Genomic DNA, 10,211 nt, shown 5'->3' with positions numbered 1-10,211 from the left:
TCTAAATAAACTTCAGTTACTTTCAGGACTGGGATTTGAACCTATGTCTCCTTCAGGGTGGGGGAGTTCTCTGCTGGAGGACAATATGGTGCTGTAAAAGTCTATTAGTTATTAGGTGACAGTACAGCTGTACATTTGAGTACAGGAAACGGCATTCATACACAGGGGATAAGACTCAAACTGCAAAGGTAAAGAGCCATGAAATGTCCTCTCCTCGTACTGAAACAGATTAGCAATGCCATCAGGAAACTTATTTTCTTTCTAGGACTCCTGGCTCTGCTTGTCTATGCTATACCCTTAGGACAGATGGGGAAGTGACTCCCTGCCTCTCAGACACTTTCACCCTACCTCCCTTTGTGCACTGAGCTGAGCTGCAATGAACCCTGCACCTTTGAAAAGTCTTGCTAAGAAAAGGCCTCTTCTCACATAACCCCTCCTGGGTAGATTGCTTTCTTATAAACAGTTTAAACAAAGCCAACTCACCTTAATCCCCCTGGCAAGCACAACTTGTGATGATCTCTTCAAGGCTCCTCAAGGCTGTTTTTACCAAAAGTTTGCATTTAGTCCTTTTTTTTTTTCCCTTTCTTCCCCCTGCCCCTCCTGCCCCCCCCCCCCCCCCCCACACACACACACACATTATTCCTTACATTATTTACTCCAAATCTGCAGATGTTTATCTTCGATGGATTTACTTCTGGGATTTTCCAATGCAGTCATCACATATTTTTACTCTTGTTCAGGTAAATGAATTTGCACTGAAGTCTACACTATTTCACCTTCATCAAAATCTAAGTCACCTACACTGTTATAACTCCATCTTAATTTCATTTAAGTATTATAAAATACTTTTGATCTGAGGACAAATTATAGCCCTTCTTCATTAATACATGCTGCATTACAGACATGGATTCTGTGTAAATCTGAATACATATAAAGTCAATACTTCTATGACTTTATCAAAATAAGAAAAGATGCTGAGTGGGAATAGCATTGTCTCATTTTATATCGGGTCAGTCAAAAAGAGTCTTAGTGAAATTTGTAAAAATGGAAAACATTTTTCTTAAATCAGAAATCAATCTTCCAAAATCTTATTTTCACAGATACAAAATTAATTACAATTATATTAAATTGAAATGCTGAAATAAAGATGGATGACTAATCAACCAGCCTCTCCAATATATTGTTTGCTGGGAAGAGTAGACCTTCTCCAGCTGCAGTAATGTGTCATTTGTGTTGACAGATGGAGTGCAATAAATTCTGATCTAGAGTGAGACACTCTCAGCTTCACTTCATCCAGCAAATGTCTGTAATGCTTCTTCTACATGGCCTTTCCAGTGACCTGAAATACGGATTGTTGCATGATCACTACCTCTTCACCAGAAGTCATCTTGCTGTTACTATTCTTTACCATAGAGTTGCAAATGGGTGTTGAGGATAACATAAGGAAATGTCTGGAAGTATTATTTAACTTGAAAAACTATTATTAAGATGTTGGAATGCTATGATAAAGGTTATAACAGAAATATTTGCCTTTGATTTAGGCGGAGTATTGGAGGACTAGCAGACTAAGTATTGAAGTGTTTTTGTTTTTGTTTTTGTTTTTCCTTAGTCTAACTTCTCTTCATTGATTGAAAGTTTGAAGTATACTGCAGTGTTAGATATTCCATCTCTACACTGGGAATTTGTGTGCTTTATTGTGGACCAGCATTCCAGCTCTGCAGTAAAATAAAAAAATAATGTAGGGTGTATTGCCAAGGAATATTTAGCCTTAGCCCAGGTTGGGTTGGACAACCTGGTCTAGTAGGAGGTGTCCCTGCCCATGGCAGGACGGTTGGAGTCAGATAGTCTTAAAAGTCTCTTCCAACCCAAACCATTCTATGATTCAAGATATGGTCTGTGAAATAAATGTCTGTAAAAGTAGCAATACAGTGCATGCCTGTACTGTGGAAGAGAACTTTCTCAACATTTTATTTTTTTACCATATCAATCAGTTCATCTGTTGAAATCAGGACCCAATTGCATCTGTTTACATTGTTACATAACACAGAACTTCTCAGTCTTTGTCCTTTACAAATTTAATTTCTAAACAAATGAATATTTTCTATGAGCATCATATCCAGACTGAAAAAAACAGTGAAGTAGTTTATATCCTAATTTGGCTGAAGAACAGTTATGCTAAAGTAGGGTGCCCAAGGCAGTGGGACCTGAAGATCACTAAGCAGGAAAAAAAAAAAAAATATATATATATATATATAATATATATTATATAATATATATATAATTATAATATATTATAATATATATATATATATATATATATATATATACAATATGACTGCATAGTTTTCCTTTCCAGAGGGAAACTAGGGGATGGGGAGCAGGATGTGGCCCTCATTATCCATGAAGAACTGGTTGGTGACCTGCTACGGCACTTAGATGTGCACAAGTCGATGGGGCCGGATGGGATCCACCCAAGGGTACTGAGGGAACTGGCAGAGGAGCTGGCCAAGCCACTGTCCACCATTTATCAGCAGTCCTGGCTATCGGGGGAGATCCCAATTGACTGGCGGCTAGCAAACGTGACGCCCATCTACAAGAAGGGCCGGAGGGCAGACCCGGGAAACTACAGGCCTGTCAGTTTGACCTCAGTGCCAGGAAAGCTCATGGAGCAGATCCTCCTGAGAGTCATCATGCAGCACTTGCAGGGGAAGCAGGCGATCAGGCCCAGTCAGCATGGCTTTATGAAAGGCAGGTCATGCCTGACGAACCTGATCTCCTTCTATGACAGAGTGACGCGCTGGGTGGATGAGGGAAAGGCTGTGGATGTGGTCTACCTTGACTTCAGCAAGGCTTTTGACACCGTCTCCCACAGCATTCTCCTCAAGAAACTGGCTGCTTTTGGCTTGGACTGGCGCACGCTTCGTTGGGTTAGAAACTGGCTGGATAGCTGGGCCCAAAGAGTCGTGGTGAATGGAGCCAAGTCCAGTTGGAGGCCAGTCACTAGTGGCGTCCCCCAGGGCTCGGTGCTGGGGCCGGTCCTCTTTAATATCTTCATCGATGATCTGGACGAGGGCATCGAGTGCACCCTCAGTAAGTTCGCAGATGACACCAAGTAAGGTGCGTGTGTCGATCTGCTTGAGGGTAGGAAAGCTCTGCAGGAGGATCTGGATAGGCTGCACCGATGGGCTGAGGTCAACTGCATGAAGTTCAACAAGGCCAAGTGCCGGGTCCTGCACCTGGGGCGCAATAACCCCAAGCAGAGCTACAGGCTGGGAGAGGAATGGTTGGAGAGCTGCCACGCAGAGAAGGACCTGGGAGTGATGGTGGATAGTCAGATGAATATGAGCCAGCAGTGTGCTCAGGTGGCCAAGAAGGCCAACGGCATCCTGGCTTGTATCAGGAACAGTGTGACCAGCAGGGCTAGGGAGGTGATCGTCCCCCTGTACTCAGCTCTGGTGAGGCCGCACCTCGAGTACTGTGTTCAGTTTTGGGCCCCTCGCTACAAGAAGGACATCGAGGTGCTTGAGCGGGTGCAGAGAAGGGCGACAAAGCTGGTGAGGGGCCTGGAGAACAAGTCCTACGAGGAGCGGCTGAGGGAGCTGGGCTTGTTCAGCCTGGAGAAGAGGAGGCTCAGGGGCGACCTTATCGCTCTTTATAGGTACCTCAAGGGAGGCTGTAGCGAGGTGGGGGTTGGTTTGTTCTCCCACGTGCCTGGTGACAGGACGAGGGGGAATGGGCTTAAGTTGCGCCAGGGGAGTTTTAGGTTAGATGTTAGGAAGAACTTCTTCACTGAAAGGGTTGTGAGGCACTGGAACAGGCTGCCCAGGGAAGTGGTGGAGTCACCATCCCTGGAGGTCTTTAAAAGACATTTAGATGTAGAGCTTAGGGATATGGTTTAGTGGGGACTGTTAGCGTTAGGTCAGAGGTTGGACTTGATGACCTTGAGGTCTCTTCCAACCTAGAAAATTCTGTGATTCTGTGAAACGAATAAGAATTATAGTGATAAAGTAGGGGGGAAGAAATTAAACAAACAAGCCATAAATAAATAAATAAAAATCACGAGTAGCCAATGGGAAATACACATTTACATCTCATATTAACCACATGGTCAGACTGTCAAGTGTATTTTTCACATTTTGTAGCTGCAGCAAAGAAGACTACATGGATTACATGACCATTTATTACTTCTGTCAAAACAAAAAATTAAAAGGGATTTACATTTTCTCCACAAACACCTAGACTCTCTACTTTAGAAAAGATGCTTTTACAGAATGCTGGTGATGCACGATGTTAGGATAGTCATGAGGAAAAAATATTTTATTAAAAAACGAGGTTCTTTTCTCACTTCCCCTGCAGTGTTCATCGCAGTAGCTTCCAGCTGTTTTCCCTGGGATACAGCTCCATTGCACCAGGGCATCCGATCTCTGGGGTATGAAGAGTAGTAATTTTTAATTTCAATCTCCAACATCTGCACGAGGGAGGGAGTTCCGGTCCTTGATACCATTTAGTCATTGACTTCCCCCCAAATTGGATTGAGCCATAATACATCCCTGGACAGCCAGGAGACATTAGGGGCTAATAAGTCTTATGATATATGGACACTATTGATTTACCATTTTAGCTTTTAAAATTTGAATACCAATAGCATTTACCCAGGGATATGTTAAGCAGGTCCATATGGAAATGTTTTTGATGCCTCAAAACCATGTATTTAGAGTTGCATTGTATATTTTTTCAAAATAATTTTACTTGATCTCAGATACAGATACATATATATGTATGAATAAATACAAAGATACATAGGACTAAAAATCTTTAAATGAAAAAAAAAATAACACTAGCATTCATAGATCTTCTCCTTTCTTAAATTCTCAAAATCAAATTTCACTTTGTCCTTGAAAAATAGATTTAGCAAATAAGGGAACAAGAAAATCTGTTCTAGTGACAAGACAAATGCCTCCTTGGTGCTGCACTTGAAAAAGCAGGCCTTTAATCATGCAAAAAATTAACCTTATGAGGAAAGATATGTAGTGACATGAAATCTAGAAGTTCTGGTTGCGTTTGTACACATTGTGCTATCCCAGTAGAGTTGTTTTGTCCAATTTTATAGCCAAGGAATGCAGCTTACTATATCTTAATGTGGATTTTCATTTCTACTGAAAAGGCTTGCACTTTAGGATGTGGACCCACTGCCTCATCTTTTCAAATGTATGCATTTTACTCATTCCAAAGTTTTGCTTTAATTTCCAAACCTGTTTTACAACAGTATAAAATTATGTTTAGGTGCTGTCATTAGGAACACTAAAGCCAGGAAGGCATCAGAAAAAATATCTGAATATAATACCTTTCAGTGAAAAAGTTGTCCAACTCCTGGGCACAGTTCCAGCTAAAGAAAGAACATCCTTCGTTACATGTTAGCCTGCTTCTACTGGTATTAAGGACTTTTCCTAAACCATAAAATATATATCCCATCAGAGTATACACAGCTAACTATCTAATGTTAGAAGAAATATATATTTTTTTAATATGATGAAATTAGTTAAACAGATTTTTGTGCAAGAGAAAGAACTATTAAAATATGCATTTTTTATGACTGACAATCAGCGGAATGAGTGTTTCATATAAAATCTATTTTCCTTTTGGGACACAATTTGTTTCTGATCTTTCTCCCTAGCAGATCAGTTTCCGAGGAGGGTAAAAATAAATAGGCTCCTTTAAAAACAAAACAGTGACTGAATAAGTATGCTCCTGTGAAACAGCAATTATTTCTGACAGGTGAAAAGGCCATTAGACATGAATTGATTTTCAGAGGTACTGTGAAATCCTAGTGTAGTCAACAAGAGCTGTGTGTGCTCAGCAACTCTGAAAATCAGGGTCAGTCTTGCAAGTTGCTGAATGACCTTAACCCACAGAAAGTTTTCTACACATTTCAGGAACTGGCCTTTAGAAATGAGACAAGAAATCTGTAAGCCCAAACTTGGACTGCAACAATTCTGAAATACAGTCCCAGAGTTGTCATGCTGTCTGCTTTAGAAGGCATTGAATTTGGCACAACTGAGCAAGTTACTTAACTTCCACGTACTGTTTCCACTTTTACTCCTTCCATGTCTTGTTCTTCTAAATTGTACCAAGAACTGGACTGTCTTCTTCTAATAATACAGTGCCTACACTATTGGGCTCTAGTATCAGTTGGAACCACTTATTACTATGAAATAACTGTTCATAAATATGAGAATTATGAAATATAGCTGTTCTATCTAATCTAATTAATATACCAAAAAGGCAAGACAAAACTGGAAAAGCACAACTAGAATAAGAACAAGTACTAACACAAATAACAAATAAAGTTATGTACAGAAGATGGTATAATTATTATTTTTTTTTTTTTTTTTTTCTCCTTGATTTTCTTGTCTTTGTACAAAACCAGATTAAGTCTGCCTCTCATAGTTCAGTAAACACTAGAGTCCAAACACGTTTGATTTTGGGGGAAAGTCAGACTGTGTTGTGATTACAGAACTATGTGATTTGAACTTCTCATAATGTCATGATTGCCTTCCCTTTCATCCAGCCTTGGCCAACCTGATCTAGTGGGTGGCATCTCTGCCTATGGCAAGCAGGTTGGATTTAGATGATCCTTATGGCCCCTTCCAACCTGAGCCATTGTATGATCATTCTAAGATTTTATCTGCACTACATATGCTACAGCCCACTAGTTTTATAATGACAGATTCTGTTCTGACTGTTGCCAAAGAACCCCTAGTGAAATCCTTCATCTGTGCTTCAGTTCCTGACTATAAAAGCAGGTTAACAAGAAATTATTTCTTTTTCAAGAAATTATGGTGGGAATAAATCAACATTTGCAAACAACCTTAGTATTCTCAGGTAGCAGGTGGTGTAAACAGTGACATACATGACTTTCTAACATGTCTGCATCTTCAGGGATTTTTATGCAGCTGTCGACTAATGCTCATTGACTTTTTTAGTGGTTTTGTACTATAAATGTAGCTGGAAAACAACAATGTTTAGGATTATGATTGCAATAGGATGGATTTTGTTTGGTGCAGTGCATCAGATTTTAGTTCTTTTTCCATCAGGTGAGTAAAGGGAATATATACATTTCTGGTAAGGCAATTAATAAAAAAGTGACAAGAATGGTATTGCTAAAATGATGAGATTTTCTTAGATTTATGTTTCCTGGATTAGAAGGGAAAAACTTGGTGCTATACTTATGTCTTGCCTCTTACTACATTCCTCTGTAGTCTAGACTAGAAATATGTCTCCTCCCAAGTACCAATATTTGGAAAATGTCCTAAAATTAAACTCCTTTATCAATTCCTTTGCACCACAACAGGAAATACCGACATGGAAAACCTTGATCTGAAAACTTTGAAAGGCTTGACTAAATTCATACTTTCACGCCTTGAAAAGGACCCTTGAGAACTGAAATGTATGCATTTAAGACCTATAGCTCACAAAATGAAATTTGACTCCAGACAGATTTCATTAATTGAAAGAAGTTATGACGATAAGTGTTGCTTTACTTTTCTTTCTTCCTAGCAGTAAAGTTTGCTAAAGTTACAATCTGCTCTATCTTAACTGTTGGAGTAAAGAGACTTCATATTGTTTTCTCTGTGTATATTCACTATGACACTGTACTAAATAATTTCTGTGAGTGCTCGGAGCATTCTCATGACTTTCACATAGTGTAACAGGTCACATGAAACAAATAAGGCCTGAGATCAGCACTCCCTCTTGTATGCCTTCACTCTAGTTCCTCCACAGCTATTCAAAGCTAGGCTTTTTCCAATGAAGTGAAGCCTCTGTTCATTGAGGGAAAGAACACAGCAGCTTTTTTATTGTCATATAAGATGCTTGTGGTTCATCCAGAAGTAGTCTTTGTAGAGAATTTTATTTTCAAGGAAGTAGACCTTATACTTTATGGATTTGGGATAAAAGTACTATACAAAAGTTCACACTACTTCTCTTACTTATTTTTTTTATTTATTAAGTTAGTTCATTATTCTGTGTATTATTTGTGCTTTGCATTAATGTCTATTAATACCTTTTTGAAAAGCAGAAAAGAACTTTGAATTTTTTAGAAAATCTGGTTATGGTTATGCTGCCAGGGAGTTCCTCCGCACCTAGAAACTTCTGCTAGAAGCCTCTCCTGTGTAGCTTCTAATTGTCTTTGAATCACCTGAATGACTTTGATTTCAGTCTGTTCTGTCCTGATCCTTGACTGTGCTTGTTCTTGATTATGAACTAGCACAGCAATAGATAAAGTAGAAGCAATCTCAGATTAAATTAAACATAGGTAGGCTTTTGACCTAACCCTAATGAAGTATTAATTTATGTTGTTGTCCTAAATTAAATTTTTTGTTTGTTTGTTTGTTTGTTTTTATTATTATTATTATTTTTTTTTTTTAATGAGGTTTTGTGTTTGGGGATTAATATTCCCAGCATAGTAGTCAGGGACATATTTGCAGAAATCTCAGCCTGTATGAGAGAAACAAAACAAAACAAAACAAAACAAAAACAGATTTAACCTTAGAAACATATTGGAAGGAGCATATTATTTCTGGTTACTGAAATTAGGAGAGTTGTTGGACTAATTTGTACAGTTACATTTTGCTTTTTTCTGTAGGAAGTACAGAATTAAGGAAGTGTCCTTTAAATACCAGATTTAAACATATTTTAAAAAATATTTTAGCAAAAAATACCTGATAACGTTATGTCCCATAATAATGCAGGTACTTTTTTTGTTGTCTGATTTTGCAAAACCCATGCTTCTCTGTGAACTGTGGTTTCCTTAGCATTGGTTGATTGACAGGTCAAAAGTTACAACTATGACTTAAGCCAGAGCCTAGTTTCAAAGAAAAGTTTTAGGTCAGACTCAGTAGAGGAAGCATCAGGATATGCTTCCAGTAATAAAGGAGCAAAGGACCCCTCTTTGTTACACGTTACATCAGAGCTATGAGGGAATTTGAGAAAAAAACATTCTCAACAGAAGTAAAATAAGTAAATAAATGGGTTACTTTTAGGACCTTAATCTATTTAGAAAAGAGTACCTATTCTATGTAGATTAAAAAAAAAATAATAAATCAATCATCACAGAGAATTAGAATAGAAGTTAACCTAAATATCTGTTAGATATTACAGTATTTTCCCCAAGCATTCTTCCTTCTACCACCTTCCCAGGAAATGACTCATTAAATACATACAGATTTGTACAACTAATAAAATAAAACCCATTGGATTTAAGTCTGAAAACTTCATAATTGTGTGTGTATTAATCTTGCTTATTGAGTTCTCTAGTGGGAATAGAAGAGACCTTTACAAAATGAGAAAATGCCAACTGAATTCTTTGTGCACAAGGGTACTCCCTGACTGAATGGGAGTATGGACTTGACGAATGCTTCTAATTGGAAAATTTCTCCTCCCCAGAGTGACTGGAGAAAATGGGAATGTTTGGTAGGTGGAGTGGGGTGGACTACATTGCATTCCAGTTATTTCCTACTGTTCAGGACCCATAAGAGGCCCCAGGAACTAAAATATAAGTTCAAGCAACTGTAATCTGACTTGAATGTGAGTAAGGCAAGGATCTTTAAAATATAATGGTTTCTACTTTTCAGCTCTAGGTCAAACATAGGAATAATTGGAAGTTAAGCTTCTTATATGTCAGCTTGGGTTTTCTGAAGTTCAGTCTTCACTAAAATGGAAAAGGAGGTATTCTATAAGAGCTTTTGTTCTGTGTGTCTGCCTTCCTGCATTCATCAAACCCCTTTTATAGAACCATAGAGGCAGAGGGAACATGAGAAGAAAGATGTTTCTTTTTGGGTCAGTCAGGCGGGGGGAGACAGTAAGGCATGATTCTTGAAACCAGGTTAAAAATATGGAAGCACAGTAGAAAACATTGCAAAGTGCTTAAATGTGGTAAAATCTTAGATATGAAGAAAGGCACAATTTTGTCCTCTGCTGCTGGGAAATAAGGCAAAGATACCTTCCTGAACCTAGTTGACTAATTGAGAAAAGGTACTTAGTGCACCCTATTTTTCAGAATAAACAGCACATGTGTTATGACTAGTATCATCTGTAACAGTTCTCAAGTGGCGATCAGGTGTTGTGGTTCCGCTCGAGTGGGCAGCCAAGCTCCACCACAGCCACTCTCTCACTCCCCCTCCTCAAAGAGGAACAGGGAGAAAATACGATGA

Source organism: Netta rufina (genome assembly GCF_964035555.1).
Source record: "Netta rufina genome assembly, chromosome: 4".
NCBI lineage: Eukaryota > Metazoa > Chordata > Aves > Anseriformes > Anatidae > Netta > Netta rufina.
This window is presented reverse-complemented; position numbering follows the sequence as displayed.